The sequence below is a fragment of the Lepidochelys kempii genome, chromosome 7 (genome assembly GCF_965140285.1).
Source record: "Lepidochelys kempii isolate rLepKem1 chromosome 7, rLepKem1.hap1, whole genome shotgun sequence".
Lineage (NCBI taxonomy): Eukaryota > Metazoa > Chordata > Testudines > Cheloniidae > Lepidochelys > Lepidochelys kempii.
The window spans coordinates 14,067,644-14,086,896 of record NC_136386.1 but is presented as its reverse complement, the minus strand read 5'-3'; the positions used below and the strand labels follow the sequence as shown (position 1 = coordinate 14,086,896).

Genomic DNA, 19,253 nt, shown 5'->3' with positions numbered 1-19,253 from the left:
ATTTCATCAACATTAATCACAATGAATCCTTCTGATATTCATACAGAAGTAAATTACCTGCTTTCTTATGCAGAATGACATTTCCCAATCAAGAAGCTCCTAATGGACTCATAATTATGTTATTTATTCTGGCATAAAGCCTCTGTAAAACACAAATTTAATACTTTTATAGTCATGCAAAAGAACATGACACAATATTAGTAATAGGATCCAATTTTAATATATTAGATTCAGACAGTAATGCTATTTATGGACTTTGTTTTGTGTTGCAGACCTGGATTCCAGAATCCAAACTCCACATCTGGGCCTGGGTCAAATTTCCAGATAAAAATGCCCACCTCTAAACATTTCACTTTTTGCTTACAGATATATTCTTTCCTTAAAAAAAAAAAAAAAAAAAAAAAAAACAGGCTTATAACTGTTCAATGAAGTTTGGTATTTCTTAAGCAGAGGGCAGTATTACATCAGTAAACGATTATTGAAGTTACCTAATCTACAGTATGTGAAATTGCATTTCTACAGAACAAGGACACATAACACAGTTTACTGGCTTAAGGCACAGATATAAAACATTAGTGAAGCGGAGCTGTTTTCAAGCCTCTTATGGGAAATAATAGTAAAAACACTTGATTATTAAAGCCTCCTTTTTCCCCCAAGTGCTTTACCATTGAATGGTGCCTTGCAACTCACTTTGTAGTTTGACTTTGACCAAGTACCATTACGAGATCCTTCCACCAGCCCAGTTTTTCTTAATATTTTCTCCCTCTCCTTTGCATGGTGCAGGGACAGGATCATTAAATATTCTCCCATGCAGTTAGATACTTTTAGTTCACTTAAAGTTCTCTAATAATGAACAGTGCCTCATTCATTTATGTCTCCGCATCCAAAGCCAAAAACTAGAACAACAATCACAAGTTTCCCTTTTACTCTATGGCATTGGTCCTTCTGGTGTCAGTAATCTCAAGCAGAAAACTTGTCAGTCTGCTGATGCTGCCGTCCTTAATTGAAAAGTTGGAAATGATAACTCTGCTAAGAGATAACATTCAGAAGTAAAAAGACCAAACCCTAAAACTGTGCCCAATACTTTGACATTTCAGTATCATTCAGAAACCACTTGCTCACATGGAGGTGTTGTTCTTTACTCATGAAGCAGTTCAGATGGAAGGTATTACCAATTCCTAACTGACATCTTTCACTCAATGAAACAGTTAATTAACTTGGTCCTAGGCCATTTCTCATCCTTTTCACACATGAATACATGAAAATGAATCTGCTTTTTACTTCTTTGGCGCTATGTTCACTGCCTCTTCTCTCCCTTTAACAGGAACTTTACTTGGTTGCAATGTACAAGAAATTCCAAGCTGGTACTAGCCACACCTCATTAGTCAAAATACTACACAAGATAGGAATGCTTTGGTACAGAGATGGCTTTGGAATTCAAAATTATATGCGGAAGCTGGAATAGAAGTTAAAGTGAAAAACATATCTGGCTGTAGCAGCAGAAGAGAAATATAATGCATCCCTTTTTTAGGAACCACTGGGTGTATTACGTTAGTTTAGAGTGTGAATTTTGTACAAACAATTTCATGGAATATGCTGTATATGGGGGTTATAAAAATACTTGGAACCGGTATATTAAAAAAAAATGCATGGAGTAAACTCAGGACATGATGAAGAAAAAGGGCCTGAAAATAGCAGTGCAGAAACTGCATTTCACCAGCTGGAGATGGGCTTGGGTAATAAGCAGAGACAATATGATTTGTGAGTTACAGTAAGTCGCAGAAAGCACTAAAGAGAAGGGAATGAAAATAAAATGAAGACGACAGCATGTTAGAGACTCGTTCAAATAATAAAATCACTTTTAGCATGCATCTCACACATACAGTGATGCAGATTTAGATGATCAGTTCTGACAATAATAAAAAACTGTACAGACAGAGAATACCCAGACATCTTCAAGGTAAACAGTTTTGTCTGGAAATTAAACCACTAACTTCCGACTCACAACTGTCCATTGCAAGGAGAGAGCTAGAATACCGCCTGCCTCATGTTACTTGCAACACACTGCACAATTATTTCTAGCTCTTGCAAACTGTATCTGAGCAGCTTGGAAGAGCTGGCTGATGTACACACTTCTGAGTCAGAAGGTAAATAAGATCAGAGACCTTTATAGACATGACACTCTGATCCCAGTTTAAAACACATTCTAACCACATTAACACGGGGTTGTATCGAGTACCAAATGGAAACTGGTAGGTGATTATCAGGAAAATGGGGCGAAGTCAACATGAGCCATCTATAGAAAATCAAATTGCAGCTTTCCATATTCTCAATGATCAACCAAAAGTATAGAGTCTAGGGCTCAGATACTGCAATTGTTTGCAGTGCTACATCTGTGTGGAGTCTTATCTTTAAACTGCGTTCTTGATAGAGCTGTGCAAATAATTGATTTTTTGGTTTGGTGGTTCCCCTTCCCCATATAATAATATGTTTTGAGATTTTTAACCTTTTACATTTTTTAAAATAAAAACTGACATTTTGAAATGAAACCTCTTTCTGAAACAAAAAAAGTCAAAACATTTCTCTTCAGAAATGCCCAAACGAACCTTTTCAATATTTCTGAATGTATCGTTCTTTATTCAACTGAAACAATTTACCAGCCAACACAACTAACACCAACTCACATTCATGAATTATTACAGTCTCCCTGAATTTGCATTTTTAGTGGGGAAAAATGATTCACATGAAATTCTATTGTAGGATTGGAGCCTTGGTATAGACTCTTCTAGAATAATTTATTCCGTGCTGACATTTTTTTCTTCTGAACACAGAAAGAAAGAAAATAATTGAGTAATGCAATTAGAGGACATGTCAAACATGAGACATGAGTCTGGGAGCCTTAGCAATGCCACATGTCATTTCTGCCCAGCTGGGTGAATGTCACTGAATAATTGAATCAGGCATCACCCTCCTGAATGGGCCCATGGCATTTTTGGTTCCAGGATTGCATATAATGAAGTTCATCCTTGGCTCAGACTTCCTCCCCTGTCACAGGGGTCTCGTGGTGCAGAACTCAGACGTTCCCTCTTTTCTTACTTTTCAAGTGGGTTCGGATTAACTGTTCTCCCAATTTTAAAGTCTATCTAGGAGATTTAGAGTATGAACTGACAAGGAAAGTGGGGCTACACAATCAAACAAAGTAAAACAGGAATGAATAGCAAACAAATACAAAATAAAGGTTCGACCCACAGGCCCATTAGTGCCAACTAGCAGAGGGCATAATGGTTGCATGGTGGTTTATAGGGGCCTTCCGGGTCAAATGTCTATATAACAGTACACCAAAGGGCCACATGAGGTCTCTACCAACAGCCAATAATGCACCAGTCATCCTAATCATTGTGAGATCTATGTACAGATGGTATTTAAGGAGTTATGTATGAAAACTGTATACTTAAGATCTGAGAGTTATGACAGGTCATAAGGTGATAAACAGGTTTCATGTAGGCAGGGGGTAGTAGACTCTTCTCTGGCTGATCATTGTGTGTCTTACAGTGTAAGTCTATTTGCATTGCTAAACCTGAGACTACTGAAGAGATTGTGAATTCACATGAGAGAAGATATGCAGCAAAAAACAAAAAAACAGCAGGGAGCATTCCATTTATAGGTAAAGACAATGGAATTGGGGGGTATAACTGGGAGTACAATGAGGAGATAAACTGCAAGTGTATTCTGTTTTAAGACAGCTGGGTCAAACTAACATCCTAACTGTAAGAACAGCAGGACAATGGAACAGACTGCCTCGGGAGGTCGTGCACTCTCCTTCACTGGAGGTCTTCAAAAGGGGGCTGGATAGCCATCTGTCTTGGATGGTTCAGACACAAAAAATCCTGTATCTTGGCAGGGGGATAGACTAGATGACCCTTGCAGTCCCTCCTAAGCTGACGGTTCTATGATTCTAACCAATCTGCCTTGAAAATGCTGCAAAGACTTTGGGTGAGCTCAGCTTCTTTAAGACAAGGCAATTGTCATAAATATAAAGGGAAGGGTAAACCCCTTTGAAATCCCTCCTGGCCAGGGGAAAGCTCCTCTCACCTGTAAAGGGTTAAGAAGCTAAAGGTAACCTCGCTGGCACCTGACCAAAATGACCAATGAGGAGACAAGATACTTTCAAAAGCTGGGAGGAGGGAGAGAAACAAAGGGTCTGTGTCTGTCTGTATGTTGGTTTCTGCCAGGGATAGACCAGGAATGGAGCCTTAGAACTTTTAGTAAGTAATCTAGCTAGGTATGTGTTAGATTATGATTTCTTTAAATGGCTGAGAAAAGAATTGTGCTGAATAGAATAACTATTTCTGTCTGTGTATCTTTTTTGTAACTTAAGGTTTTGCCTAGAGGGGTTCTCTATGTTTTTGAATCTAATTACCCTGTAAGATATCTACCATCCTGATTTTACGGGGGGGATTTCTTTATTTCTATTTACTTCTATTTTTTATTAAAAGTCTTAATTATTAAAAGTCTTCTTGTAAAACACTGAATGCTTTTTCATTGTTCTCAGATCCAAGGGTTTGGGTCTGTGGTCACCTATGCAAATCTGAACTCTAGGGATGCATGTTGTGATTTTATTTTACATATTACCATTTGTTTCCACTATTTGACTTGTAACTTTTCATATCTCTACACGTTGTTAAATAAACTTTTACTTGTTTTCACCATCAACATTGTGATGCTGGCTGACCCAGGTCATGCTAGACTGTATTGCAAACTGGATACAATTAACTTAGGCTTGAATAAAGACTGGGAGCGGATGGGTCATTACACAAAGTAAAACTATTTCCCCATGTTTATTGTGCCCCTCACCCCCCCCCCACTCCTCACATATTCTTCTCAACTGCTGGAAATGGCCCACCTTGATTATCACTACAAAAGGTGTTCCTCCCTCCCCCCGCTCTCCTGCTGGTAATAGCTCACCTTACCTGATCACTTTCCTTACGGTGTGTATGGTAACATCCATTGTTTCATGTTCTCTGTGTATATAAATCTCCCCACTGTATTTTCCACAGTATGCATCTGATGAAGTGAGCTGTAGCTCACGAAAGCTTATGCTCAAATAAATTGGTTAGTCTCTAAGGTGCCACAAGTACTCCTTTTCTTTCTGAAACCTGTATTCAGGTCAATTCACTTGTCTATTGCTATAGATCAAAGCGATTAGTGTTTTGGGTATTTAGACTTCACAAAATTAATGGGCTGTTACATCCATTGTTTTCTCATATCTGTTCCTGTCAGAATGTAATATCAAACTTTTATATTGTAAATCCCCCTGTAACTAAAGAACTCAGGCATCAAGAGAAGCCTGGGAGAATGCTAATGAAGGACTTTGTCAGCCAAGGTGTTAATTCCAAAGTAAATGGCCATTGTGATGATGACCTGAGGTCAGAGGCTCAAAGTGCATTCCTCACTCCCTGTCATCAGAGGAAAAGCCCACATGGGTAGAGAGACTGTCAGTTTGTCTTCAGTGAGAAGATATAAATATGGATTCAAAGAAAGATCCTTTATCTCTGACTGTCTGGACTCTTACAGTGGAGTGTGCCAGATGCAGTGTCGAGATCCCTAGAGACAATCTGAGTACCCTGAAGACTTTGGGGAAACTCACAGTTTATTACATCTGTGCCACCATTTGGAGTTACAAACTGATTCACCTGTACATATATTTTACCAGCTTTAACCTTTCAATAACCCTCATTCTTTTTTCCTAGCTAATACTCACTCAGTTAGTTTCTTATAGAATTGGCTACCGGCACTGTCTTGTAAGATCCAGAGGACCAATTGATCTGGGGTAAGTGACTGGTCTCCTGGGACTGGGAAAAAACTGGATGTGGTGTGATTTGGTGTTTAAGTCCCGTTTGTCTGCGTGGCAAGATAGGCTGGAGAGTCTAAGGGAATTGTGACACCATGGTAAAATTGCTATAGTGATCCAGGACGTCACATTTGTTACTGGCTTGGTGAAACCTAATTATGGAACATAGCAACAGTTTGGGGTGTCTGCCCATGTTTTCCAACAGTCTGCTCTGAGGTAGGCACTCACAGTTGTGAGCCACTCCAGACAGCATGACAAACATATCTAAGTTCAGCAGGTATTACACAGAACAGTGATCTGAAGGGAAACTGGTAAGCTGGGTTGTACTGCCTCTTTGGGAGCTGCAGATCTCTGAGTGTGTCTAGTGGACCAGCGGCTGATCACTCCAGGAGCACCCTCGGAGGGCTCAAGGGTTAGAGTGTGCCTATCACTAACCTATAGAGAATAAACAGGGCCTGCATTGGCCTAGAGGGGAGTACTTTTGTTGCCCATGGCTGGTGGGGTTGGGGAGCTGACCACCGGCAGGTATAGACAAGGCTTCCTCACAACCCTAAGTAACCCAGGAAACATCACAATGGAAAGCCAACTGGGGGGCGGAGGGGAGACAAGCTATAAATCCAGAGTGACTCCATTGGCCTCAGGGCAGTTAACTCCAGTGTAAATTTAAGTTATCAAGAGTAGAAACTGGCCAAAAATACATACAAACTAAGCAATGAACCTTCTAGGATGCTAGTATATTAGGAGACAATTAGGAAAAGGTTATGATAAGAGGTACAGGAGAAGAATTATGACCCTTGTATCCTGTAATGTTATCACAAAAAGAGGGGGTAATAAACCAGATCACTGGATTGTCAATATTGCAGGGTACAATTTATTTTGAATGGACAAGGGTGTGCGCAAGGAGCTTACGTACCGCAGCAAGAGTATTTATACTATATACAAAAGACAGATAATGAAATAAGTGGCAACAGTGACATTTTAGAAGACAGAAGAAGAGACAAAGATGAGGGATACAAATTTTCAGTAAGTATCTCATATTCCTAAATCATGACAGAAATGATGATTTAATTCTAGAATACACATAGAAAATCACACACACACAAAAAAATCACAGGCCACTATTACTCATGAATGATTTTAACTCAAACTTTTGTTAAGAGTAAAGTCATCAAGGAAGTCATTGGACTGTACAGAAGATAACTTCATGTGTCATTGAGTGAGGAGATCAAATGGAATTTTAGATTACATACTAAAGGGGAAATAAGTGAGACCCTCGAGCTGCTGGTGAAGAAGAGCTTATGAGCAGAACACCATGAGTGCGATCTTGCACTACTGAAATCAGTGGGGTTTTGCAATATACTTCACTGGATGCATGATCAGGCCTTGCATTAAGATTTTCAAATTGGGGAGTTTACATATTGCACTTGATTTCAGCAAGTTTAGAAGAAGTAGCATGCATCATTCTATGGGTGGAAATAGTAAGAAGTAAGAAGATAGAGAAGGCCTGGAATACAGTCAGGATGCTACAGCAAAGACAATCAGTGGAAAGCAATTCTTTTACAAGATAAAATTGAATGAAAATGGAAAGGTCAATGTGACTGTACTGATAACTTCTGAAAGATTTGAAGGGTGACAGGGAGTTGTACCTTAAACGAAAAAGGGAGGAAGTAACAAGACAGGAGTATAAGGTAGCAATTAGATATTGCAGGCAAAACAAGGGCCTGATTCTGATGTCCTTTCTTAGGCCGTGTGGCACCTTGCTATCAATATGGCTACTCCTAGTCAGTGAGAATTGGGTCATTGTTAGTGAAAGAGGTTAACAGAACTTCAGAAGATAAAGTAATTATATACTTTTATCAGAGGCAAAAGGAAAAGTGGGGCAATGAAAAATTACTTGAAAGCAAATAGCATAAGAAATGAAGGGTGTTTGTTTACAGAACTTACTGTGGCAGAACTAGATCAATGATCTGTTCATGAAAAAGGAAAAAAATTAAACATGATCTGAAGGATCAAATCCTCAAGTTCTTTCCCAAGCAAAACTCCCGTCAGCTGCAATGGTAACTTTGGCTTCAAAAAGAACACTGAGAACAGACTCCAAGATTTGACTCAGGATTTTTGTATGTTGTTTTAAACTGATGGATTGATGCATTGTTCCCTTGTTTTAATCAGATAGGATGGTAGAGGAGTCAGCACTAGAGATGTTTAAGAACATACTAGCTGAAATGTACTGGGACCAAATTTTGCCCTTGTAAACCAAATTGAAGTCATTTACTCAAGCATTGTTATTGTTGCTATTCTTAATAGCAAAGGCTCCAACTGTGCTACCCTCATTCTTCCTGTTGAACAGTACCTTATTCCAAAATCAGATTGACTTCAGAGTAAGGTACTCTGGAGTAACCTGGAAAACACAATGTCAATGCATTTTACCAGCATTCCTTGAGCAAATGTTTAACTGTTTAATGTTTATTAGGAGTAAATGGGTGACTGGGCTGAATTTCCTAAATGTTAATTGACGCTATTACAAACTGCCAGTGGCATTGTCAAGATGTACAAGGCAATTAACAACAGGAGAATTAATAGCAAAAGGAAACTATTTTAATAACTGGTCAGAATGACAGATAAGGTGGTGGTTTACTATCCGTGGCAAAAAACATTCATTCTTATTTAGCTTGTTGAAAAGCTTGTAAAGCCGATCTAATTTATAGTGACAGAAAACACTATTAATCTCAGAAACCTGATTTCCCTTTTTCATTTCAAGGTAGGGCTACTTTTAATTTGGCTCTGGGCCTGAATCTGGGAGGTGACAAGCGTCTCATTAACTAAGGAGTTGAGGATGCTGATCTTGCCACAGTTAATTGGCACCTCCTAGTATGACTCTGCCTTTCTATCCTCCCCATCTATGATTGAGCAGTATCTTCATACTGCAATACGTAATCACACACAAAAGAAAGCAGGCTACCTAGTGAACAGGATTCAGACAGTATTGTCTGCTTAGACTGTAAGCTCTTTGTAAAAAGAAAAGGAGTACTTTTCAATGAAGTGAGCTGTAGCTCATGAAAGCTTATGCTCAAATAAATTGGTTAGTCTCTAAGGTGCCACAAATACTCCTTTTCTTTTTGCAAATACAGACTAACACGGCTGCTACTCTGAAACCTAAGCTCTTTGTGGCAGGGACAGTCTTTTGGTTCTCTGTTTGTATAGTGCCCAGAGCAGTAGGATCCTGGTCAAATACAAATAATACATACAACTGCTGGGAGTGGACAACAGGGGATGGATCACTCAATAATTGCCCTGTTCATTCCCTCTGAAGCATCTGACATTGGCCACTGTCAGAATACAGGATACTGGGTTAGATGGTGTAGTAGGAAGAGAGCCTGAGACATAAGCCATTGTATCAGGGGCCTGGTATGAGGCAGGACTTGCTCACAGAATCTGGCAAGAACAGGGTTGATATTGCAGAAGTACACATTCCTAAGAAGTGCTAGTCACAGAGTACTCACACAAATACATCCCAATATGGTACTAGAACATCCAGATATCAAGGATGGTACAAAAGCATTCCCCAAGGATAACAGGAACACACTGACCCATCCTAAAAGATAAGATCAGGATGACAGTACATAATAGAGTTGTTTTGATTGAACCAAAATGTACAAGGTGATGAGTGATAACTAGCCACATCAGGGGGCAGTAACTAACTATGTTAGAGGGGCAGTACTAACTTCTTTGTATCGGGGGATAAAAATGTATCTCAAAGGGAGTATCTCTGTCTAGCCTAAGGAGGAACAAAAAGGCCCGCTGTTTACTGAGCTGGTCCACTGTTTCGGGCATACGTGTATTAGTGGTCTGGTAGAGACTGTGGGATACTAGTACCATGCTTCGTTGACAATAAACCTGGCAGGGTGGCTTCATCCCTTAACAGATATTGTGGCCATTGGGCGGTTCGCTCAAGGTCTGCTGTGTCAGCTGTCTGCATAGGGCTGGGGTGGCAAACAGGGAACACACACACAGACACACACACACACACAGCTAAACATCTATCAACATCTAACCACAGATGGACCATTTGTATGATCCAGCCCGGTAATTCTTATAATAGATATTAGGAACATTTGATTTATTTGGTCACTAGTTTGAAGAGCCAATAAATCTTAATAAATCTTTGGCTTACCTCTTTAGCCCTTCATTTCTTTGCGCTCCATACCTTCTTCAATTAGTTTGCCTACAACCTCTCTCTCCTGTACTGAAGCTTAAGAGAATTATTTCTTTTAATATTTAAAATTGTGACAGCCATTGCTTCAGCCAAAGAAGAGATTCCTCTTTCAACTCTGCAGCACCAAACAAGGTTTTTGCATTCAAATTTGCTATGGTTCAATTCTGACTGCCTTGCCTTTCACACCCAAGAAAGCTCTTTTATGTTCATTTTGATGCAGCATTCTGATCAAGCTGCTGCTGCCTCTAAATTCTCTTTCATTCTGAAAAGGGCTTTGTAGATTACTAATGCTTTTTGCCCTAGTTAACTCTGAGAATATTTAAATTACGGAAATGTGGAATACAGACATTACCTTTACCTCATTCTTATTAAGATGGGAATAGTGGCTGAATTTATCATTCTGACTCACAACAGAACCACTAACCCAGGAACTTATCCTTGCAACAAAGCCCGTTGCCAATTGTGCCCACATATCTATTCAGGGGACACCATCACAGGGCCTAATAACATCAGCCACACTATCAGAGGCTCGTTCACCTGCACATCCACCAATGTGATATATGCCATCATGTGCCAGCAATGCCCCTCTGCCATTTACATTGGTCAAACTGGACAGTCTCTATGTAAAAGAATAAATGGACACAAATCAGATGTCAAGAATTATAACATTCATAAACCAGTCGGAGAACACTTCAATCTCTCTGGTCACGCAATCACAGACATGAAGGTCGCTATCTTAAAACAAAAAAACTTCAAATCCAGACTCCAGCGAGAAACTGCTGAATTGGAATTCATTTGCAAATTGGATACTATTAATTTAGGCTTAAATAGAGACTGGGAGCAGCTAAGTCATTATGCAAGGTAGCCTATTTCCCCTTGTTCTTTCCAACCCCCCCCCCAGATGTTCTGGTTTAACTTGGATTTAAACTTGAAGAGTGGTCAGTTTGGATGAGCTATTACCAGCAGGAGAGTCAGTTTGTGTGTGTGGTTTTTGGGAGGGGGGTGAGGGGGTGAGAGAACCTGGATTTGTGCAGGAAATGGCCCAACTTGATTATCATGCACATTGTGTAAAGAGTTGTCACTTTGGATGGGCTATCACCAGCAGGAGAGTGAATTTGTGTGGGGGGGTGGAGGGTGAGAAAACCTGGATTTGTGCTGGAAATGGCCCAACCTGATGATCACTTTAGATAAGCTATTACCAGCAGGACAGTGGGGTGGGAGGAGGTATTGTTTCATATTCTCTGTGTGTATATAAAGTCTGCTGCAGTTTCCACGGTATGTATCCGATGAAGTGAGCTGTAGCTCACGAAAGCTCATGCTCAAATAAATTGGTTAGTCTCTAAGGTGCCACAAGTACTCCTTTTCTTTTTGCGAATACAGACTAACACAGCTGTTACTCTGAAACCTGTCTTCTGGTAGTGACTCTTCAAGCACTCACACTGGTAGTAGTTTGAATAATATTAAATTAAAATGAGCAGTGGGACTAGTTGACTTAGCAGATGAATAGTAAGACATGGAACCGTTCTTATGAAGATCACCAATTCACCAATGTGGGCTGCGGGAAGCAGCAGCCAGCACATCTTTTGGCCTGTGCTGCTTCCTGCAGCCCCCATTGGCCTGGAATGGTGAACCACGGCCAGTGGGAGCTGCAATTGGCCGTACCTGCGGATGCTGCAGGTAAACAAACCAGCCCGGCCCAGCAGCGGATTTCCCTGATGGGCCGTGTGCCAAAGGTTGCCCATCCCTGGTCTACGCCAAATACCAACCAGTCACTGAGTCTAACTTTTGGGAAGAGGTGATTTTCTCCCCCTAATACATAGGGATCATCATGATCATCTGTTCTGACCTCCTACACCTTGCAGGCCATGGAACCTCACCCACCTACTCCTGTAATAGACCCCTAACCTCTGCTAGCTAGAAAAGTGCACCTTCTCTTTTAAAAAAATAATAATGGATTTAAAGTACAAGGGGAAAAGAGCAACTGAAATTAGTTTGTGAGATATGCAAAACCTTAAATCTCTCTGTATCTAGCTATGTGCCTATGGTATGATATTATATGGTATTGTACTTTTGATACTGTTTGGTATCTAAGTCCCTAGGGTTCATTCATCCCAAGTCACAAACCATTAAAAGTTGTTGATTACTTGGTAGGCTTCAGGAAATAAGATAGCGGTCTCATTTCAGTTCCTAAGGCACCCCAAATCACTATGGCAATAGATATAAGTTAGCAATCTGCTTGCAAGTCTTAAAAGATACCCAGAGACTGCACTTTCCTCAGTCCTAAAAGTGTATTCTTTCTGGTCAGGTACGAGTTAGCCTGGCAAACCCTTGTATCTGTGCTGCATGTACTGTACCTGTCCTGTGAGTAAACAGAGAACCTCACTTCCAGGACTGGCATCTTTCATGAGCACTAAATTCACTTAACTGTCCCTTGAGTCATCTCCAGTCCTGAGACATGGGATGATGGATGCAATACCTGAAATAACAGCTCCTGTAGCAATTTTCATCTTTCTTATTGCACCAGACATATTGTTTTGCCGTGCCCTTTAGAACCAATACCACATGCTTGCTTACAGTGATGCAACATTTCATTTTTCAATACAGTAATTCTTTCCATGAAGCAGTTTTTCATTCCCTTTAAACAGTGCCCATGACAGCAGCTACCTATAGCATTGTTGTTTAAGGCTCTCTCCCTCTTTCATTTAATAAATGTAGCTTATCTCAGACAGACCTCTTTGCTTTCAGCCCCAACCACCTTTACACCCATTGGAAGATTCTCTACTTATAGGGCTTTTAGTAGGTGATAGTAGACATGATGTACATTTCTTCAAAATCCCAAACAAGACCTGACTTCTGTACTACAAAAGGGTACTTTCCAAAAGATCAGTCAGTGGGAGCACCACTACCAACCTTAAAACACAAACAAGCTCTGAGAGGCTCTTCCTCATGTCAGAGCAACACATTTATTCTGCCCATTTTCAAGTGCTCACTCAACAAAACTGCAGACAGGCTGTTTTTATTGTTACCCTGAGAGAGTGCTCAAGCTCATCATCTAAACTCCCAGATTTGATAAATAGCCATAGCATACATGTTTTTGTTAAGGAAACAGCCGTATAAAGCTGGGAGAACTTTGATTGATAATGTTTACTGAATGGATATAAACATTATTGGCCTTTTCTTTAAATCTGTTTTTTTTATTCATTCTCCCTTTTGTTCAAGCATTGGAATTAAAATTCAACCAGGGCTTAGCACACATAGCAACAACACTGGAAAAATGACTGCTGGTGTCGCATGAAGAGAAGGGTTGAGTGTGCTGGCGTCAGGGTCCTGTGATGTTATAGAAATAAAGCTGGAAGGACTAGACCACCTTTAACAATTACTTAAACCTTATTATGCACTTCAAGGGCTTATCTATCACAGTAATGAGTGCTTTAAAAAAAAAAAAAGTATAACAATATGCCTCCACCATTATCATACCAGAGCCACGAGCTGTTTGTCACAGAAAAGCAATCCCCATAGGAGTGACCCCCTATTGTCCAAAATATAACACTGTCACTCATGTAATCAGTGGGCAATAAATCACCACAACCTATCCTATAGCAACAGCGTTAGTGCTATTTCAGCATGGCGGTTACTTTCCTCTGAAACAGAAGGGATGTCTAATGCAACTAGAAACCCAGATTACATCATAATCTAAGGAAGGAACCTTGAAATGTCTGGCAAATGGGCAGTTTGTGTGCATCTGCACACGCACACACACACAATTTAAAACGACCATCCGTCGTCAGTATCAATCACAAGTGACAGCAGCTTTCACGGCATTGTTTATTTTCAGTACATATTTAACTAGATGACAGCTTAACCTTCTCGGAAGACCATTATAATTTCTCTGTACATCAACCAAGTGAAGAAAAGTGGATGCGCTCTGATGTAGAAATTGGTTTTTCCATCTGATTTCATAAACATGTAAGTACACTTGCTAATTTAATAGATATTTGGTGTTATTTTGAGCACTGTGCACTCTTATCAGGAGAGTAAATACCATATAACTCAAGGGCAGTCATTTTGAAAGCCAGGCTTGCAGCAATCAATGCAAAAGCCTGCATGAACAGCAAAAGAAATAATCAGCCCCAAATCAGTTAAACAGTTAAAGGAATATAAGAACTTCCAAGATGCACTGTTTTGGATAGCTACCCGCATCTTTCAATTTAAACTAGTCACAGAGCTCTTTCAAATATCTCACCCCGTGACCATGGTGGGTATAAAACTACTGAATTAACACCAAACAATGAGCATTGACCCCGATAGATTTCCTCCTTCCCTCATTCTCCAAGTCATAATAACCCCAATGCTAAACACCATTGTACTGTGACCAAGTGTGGTCCAAAGCGTATATGTCAAGAGGAATGCAATCCGGGTATGCTGTGGACACAGAAAGCTTCCTTTGGGTCTCTTCTGAAATGCAACTTCATGAGAAGTAAAGAAAACTCATTGTCTTGCAAGAGAAACTTAGCATGTTGCAGTAATGGGTCATCTTTGGGTCTCATTTAATGGTACCTGTCTTTGAAAGACTTAAAATTACACAGTGCTTAAAATAGTGCATAACCTTTTAATTTAACAGCTAGAAGAAGTACTATAGAACCCACTTCCTCTGATAGAAGAACTTCCACAGCTATAAGATCAGAAAATAGTTTTACTGATTTTTGACATTACTTCAAAACAATTGGTTTAAAAATTGTTTGCCTAACCAGGCCAAAGAAATGCCTCGTGTGTTTATTTATTGACAAGTTTAAGACATTGAAAGTTGGATTTTTAACAGCAGCATATTGAGAACCTCACACTAACCCTCCATGAACAGCCTCGGTATGAGAATGCCATGTGAGTGAGTAATGGTAGTAGCAGAAATCCAACAAATATTTTCAAGAAGAATAGTGAGGAGACAAAAAGTACCTAAATGTAACGTTAGGGAGAGCTGGCAAGAGAAATGAAAACAACTAGGAGGGAACGGAAGTAGGGGAGATAGAAAAGACCCTTAATAAGAGGAGATGGGGATGTTGCAGGGGGGAGGGGGAGGGAGGAGAGAGAGAGAGAAAGAGCCTAGTAATGATCAAGGAAGTCCTAGGAGGAGAATAATTCTCTTCAGTGGGGTTGAGAAGACTACAGGAACAGCAAAAGCTCCCAGTGCCTTTGAAGAAGACAGAAAGAGATAGGAGATCTAGATCTTAAATAGTCCATTTAAGGACATTGACTAATTGAACTAATAGAGAAATGTCTCCAAACTGAATGCAATATTAGTCAGTCTGTGACAATTACTAATAGTCAACTGCCACAATTGCTCCTTCACCCCAGAATTATCACTTTGCCAATAAATACTGAGGGGAAAAAATAGTCTCAGATCTTTTCAATAACTGATTGCTATGTATGCTATATAACTGAATATGCATCCGTTACAGTTTCCTACCCTAGAGCTATTGTCCTGCATTTCCAAGCAGGAAATGATGGCACTGAAGCTCATGTACAACAGTACAGTATGTTTGCTGGTAATATTTCTAATTAAATTACATTGACAACTTAGTTGTTGAATACAAAGCATTGCAGCTAAAAGCTTTCGAAGATTAATGTTTGCAGGCAGATGTTCCATGGACCTCAACAAGTAATAAAGGAACAGATTCCACATTATTTTAATTGTATGTTTATAAATATTTGCCTACAAATCTTTACTTATTGGGCCCTTTTTGGAAAATGAAAACCTGATACTGAACATCTTGCTTACGTACTGAACCACAGAAAGACACACTTCTATCACAAACCAGCTATAACGTCACATTAAGGGAATACATCAAGCGTGTGTACATATAAGTGTTAGACTACAAATATTCAGCAGTTGCCAAATGATCTTGGAGACTAAATGTTTGTTTTTAAACTACATTACTAGGCACATATATTAAATTTGGGAAAAAAATATGTTGGTTAAGGACGTATTTAATACAAATGGAACACATTTTATATGCAAATTGAAACCAACAGCATTCGTGTAAAAATATCTAGTTTAGCACTGCTAAACAGAAGATAAGTAAATAGGGCAGTTGTTTTATTGATGTTTGTGGGTCATTAGTAGCACAGCTATTACTGTTCCAGAACTTTTCTTTGTATCAAATTGATGTTTTGAAAATTCAGAGTGCAAAACACAGACCTAGCAAAGTTAGGATATCTTTTTCATAAAACAAATCTTGATCCTACTGTTCGTATTCAGGCAAAATTTATTAGTTCCTTCAGATTAATTTCCTTTATCTCTTTCTTTTGGACAATTAGAAACTGACGTGTCACAGGAGAAAAATTTATCAAACAATATTTAAAAAGAAAAAAGAAAAAAATAACTTTGCAAGCTTAAGAAAGAGGATCCAATTTCCAACAGGACCACATTGTTTACACACAGTCACTTGAATTCTCTTTTGATTCAAATAAATACACAAAATTCTTCAATTGGCATTCTACACAACATGCAAGCTGCCCAGGAGAAACATTTTAAATTATTCAAATCTAGAAAAGGAGAACAACTGAGAAAATAAATATTTTAATGATGTACTGTCTGCAACTACCCAGTAGAGATGGAGTAATCAAATCTCAGATTAGAAGAATGCCACAAGCAAATTCATACCCATCTCCCAAAATATGACTCAAAGAACAACTTTTGAAGAGGCTTATATAGATCCAACAAAATTACTGAATACAATACTTACTACCATGAGTACTCCTAGTACGTAGCTATTTAATAGTGGAAATTGACTACCTCAATATTAGAAAAGGTGAAAAATAGATTATAGAATAGGATACAGTATCTGACCCAAAATGAGCTCATTTCTGCCAATCTTGATTTGAATGGGAGCAGACTTGGGCCCCTAACTTCTTTCACAATGATATTTAGATTTAAATCCTTACCCTGCACCACTGAAATCAATGGGTGGTCTGGCGTGCCAGATCTAACTCAAAACACAGAGGCCAAAATCTCATCTCAAACTAGTAAATTTTCAAACCTAGGTGATGTCATTTTGCAGAGCACCCAGCATTTTACACTCACATGACCTATTTAAAAGTAAGTTGATTAAAATAAACACACTCTTAATTTACGGTTCTCAATGAGTTACTAACCATCAGGTTTAGAAATGTTATGATAGAACCACAGGAAGGGACATAAAATATAACCTGAACATAAAACACAATTTCTGTGAGAAGGCCATTCTATCAGATATATACACGGAATCTCAAACGAGGTTACTTTTGGAAAAATGAGGGGGAAGGAGGCAATTAAGATGAAAATAGTTACATGAGTGCTCTATGTTTTGTCTAATCCTAATTTATGCAATATAAACTATAACTCAAAAATTATACCTATGTTACTGATCCTATGTCATTTAACTAGGTAAACAGTAAGCAAACTTCTCCACTCAGTTTTCAGAAGTTAAAGAGGGCCTTTGCTACCAATTAAATTATCATTCAATAAATGAATGTAGTTCGAAAGCTGAGAATCTATGGTGAAACGCAGGGTATAAGAGGAATTATAAGAGATAACACAACAGTAAATATTAAAATATAAATGCTCTACCTACTCCAGTGCATGGTATGTAGTCTTGATTCAATTCACCATAACCTGAAAAAAATAAATACATACAGAAAATAAGACATAGTGATTTTTATCAGTAAACTGATTAATTGTGTGTGTTACATCATTTTTACCTGAGGGGAGGGATGGGTAGAGCTATTTGCAAGTACAAAACAGAATATAATCTACAGTTATTACAACAACATGAAACAGCAACCTACAGGTTAGCAATTCAAATTGTACCAGAAGATAAGACGACAAGTGGACAATTAAATGAACACACTTGTGCTGTGCTGCTAATGAAGGAGGATGAGACTATACCATACAGGACTTATTGCATACAGGTGCCCAAATGTCTCTCTATGCAGCTGAGACAAAGTATTACAAGGGCCAGATCCCTATGTCCTTAATTTTTACTCAGGGCTAAACTTTTCGTTGTCAATAGTAATTTGCCTTGAGTCAGGACTGAGTACAGACTTCAGGATTTGGTACCAAATAGCTTTTCTGTTTTTAGAGAAAATACCATATAAAACTGAAATGCTGGAAAATAAGTTTACAAAGGTATGATGGGCAGCAAAGTTACCCAATCTGCAAAAAGTGTTCTGTGAAAGTGTACATGTAAGTTGTCATACGCACCAAATAAATATATACAGTGATGACAATAGTCAAGCATAAACAATTGAATGCAGTCATCCCCTTCCCTATTCCAAAAACTAACCTCTCTCTTCCTGCATTTCTCCTAATACATCTATGTTCTTGGATTATGAAAGTTAAAATTAAAAAAAAAAAAAAAAAAGAACAATTTGAAAACCGAAGGGTTAATTGAACAAAGTAACGAAGGGAGTTAAAAAGTAGGTTAGGCCAAGTACTCCACTGGATTTTTCCACCCTGTGATTCACAGTTCCCTTCCACTTGAGTTAATTCTCTCTTGAACAGCTCTCGGCAGTGGCATATGACTCTCAGACCTACCACTCACTGCACTCAGTAGCTTACATTCACGTTCAAGAATTCTACTTGTTTGAACTTAAGCTTTGGACTTAACTGTCGACTGAACACACTCTTATAGCCTGCCAAGTCCTCCCAGTAAAACCCAGCTTCCTTCGCTGCACGAACGTTCTCAGTCTGCCAAAACTGGCAGACTTCCACTGCTTGCATGGATAGAACTTACAGTTCCTCAAGATCACAGCTCATAGCTTATAGCTCACCCAAATGGGTAGGCCCAACACCCTAAAGTTTGGGTGTCAGATCACTACCTTGCAGCCCATGCGGGTCCCAGGAAGTTCTAACTCTGCAGGTAGCCAGTTAACCCAAATGACCATCTGCTCAAATTTTGGTTTAGGGTAAATGTGATGGAGTGCCCACCCCACACAAGGCCAGGAGGGGTTAAAGTGGCTAGGCAGGCCAATTAACTGCCCAGGTTGCACCTGAAGAAGGAGACAGGGAAAAGGGCAAGAACTGGAAATGGGCAGGAACAGGAGGGGCTTGTATAAAGTGTATGAGCTGCAGGCAGCAGGGAGCTTTATGAAATATCTATACTCACTCCCTGGGGAGAGGGAGTTTGAGCTGGCAAACCCAGGAAGAGGGGGAAG

The 19,253-nt window shown here is 39.3% G+C and overlaps 1 protein-coding gene across 7 annotated transcripts in view; it reads right to left on the bottom strand.

The window, feature by feature from the left end:
• LOC140914094 (contactin-4) overlaps positions 1–19,253 on the bottom strand; it is a 664,334-nt gene that overhangs the window by 572,827 nt on the left and 72,254 nt on the right. For 6 of the 7 annotated variants that reach the window (XM_073351153.2, XM_073351159.1, XM_073351157.2 and 3 more), the window contains exon 2: positions 17,672–17,712. The gene's annotated coding sequence lies outside the window, so the exon portion shown is untranslated. Of the gene's footprint in view, positions 1–17,667; positions 17,713–19,253 lie in introns of all 7 variants that reach the window. The other variant, XM_073351151.2, reaches the window with a different exon arrangement.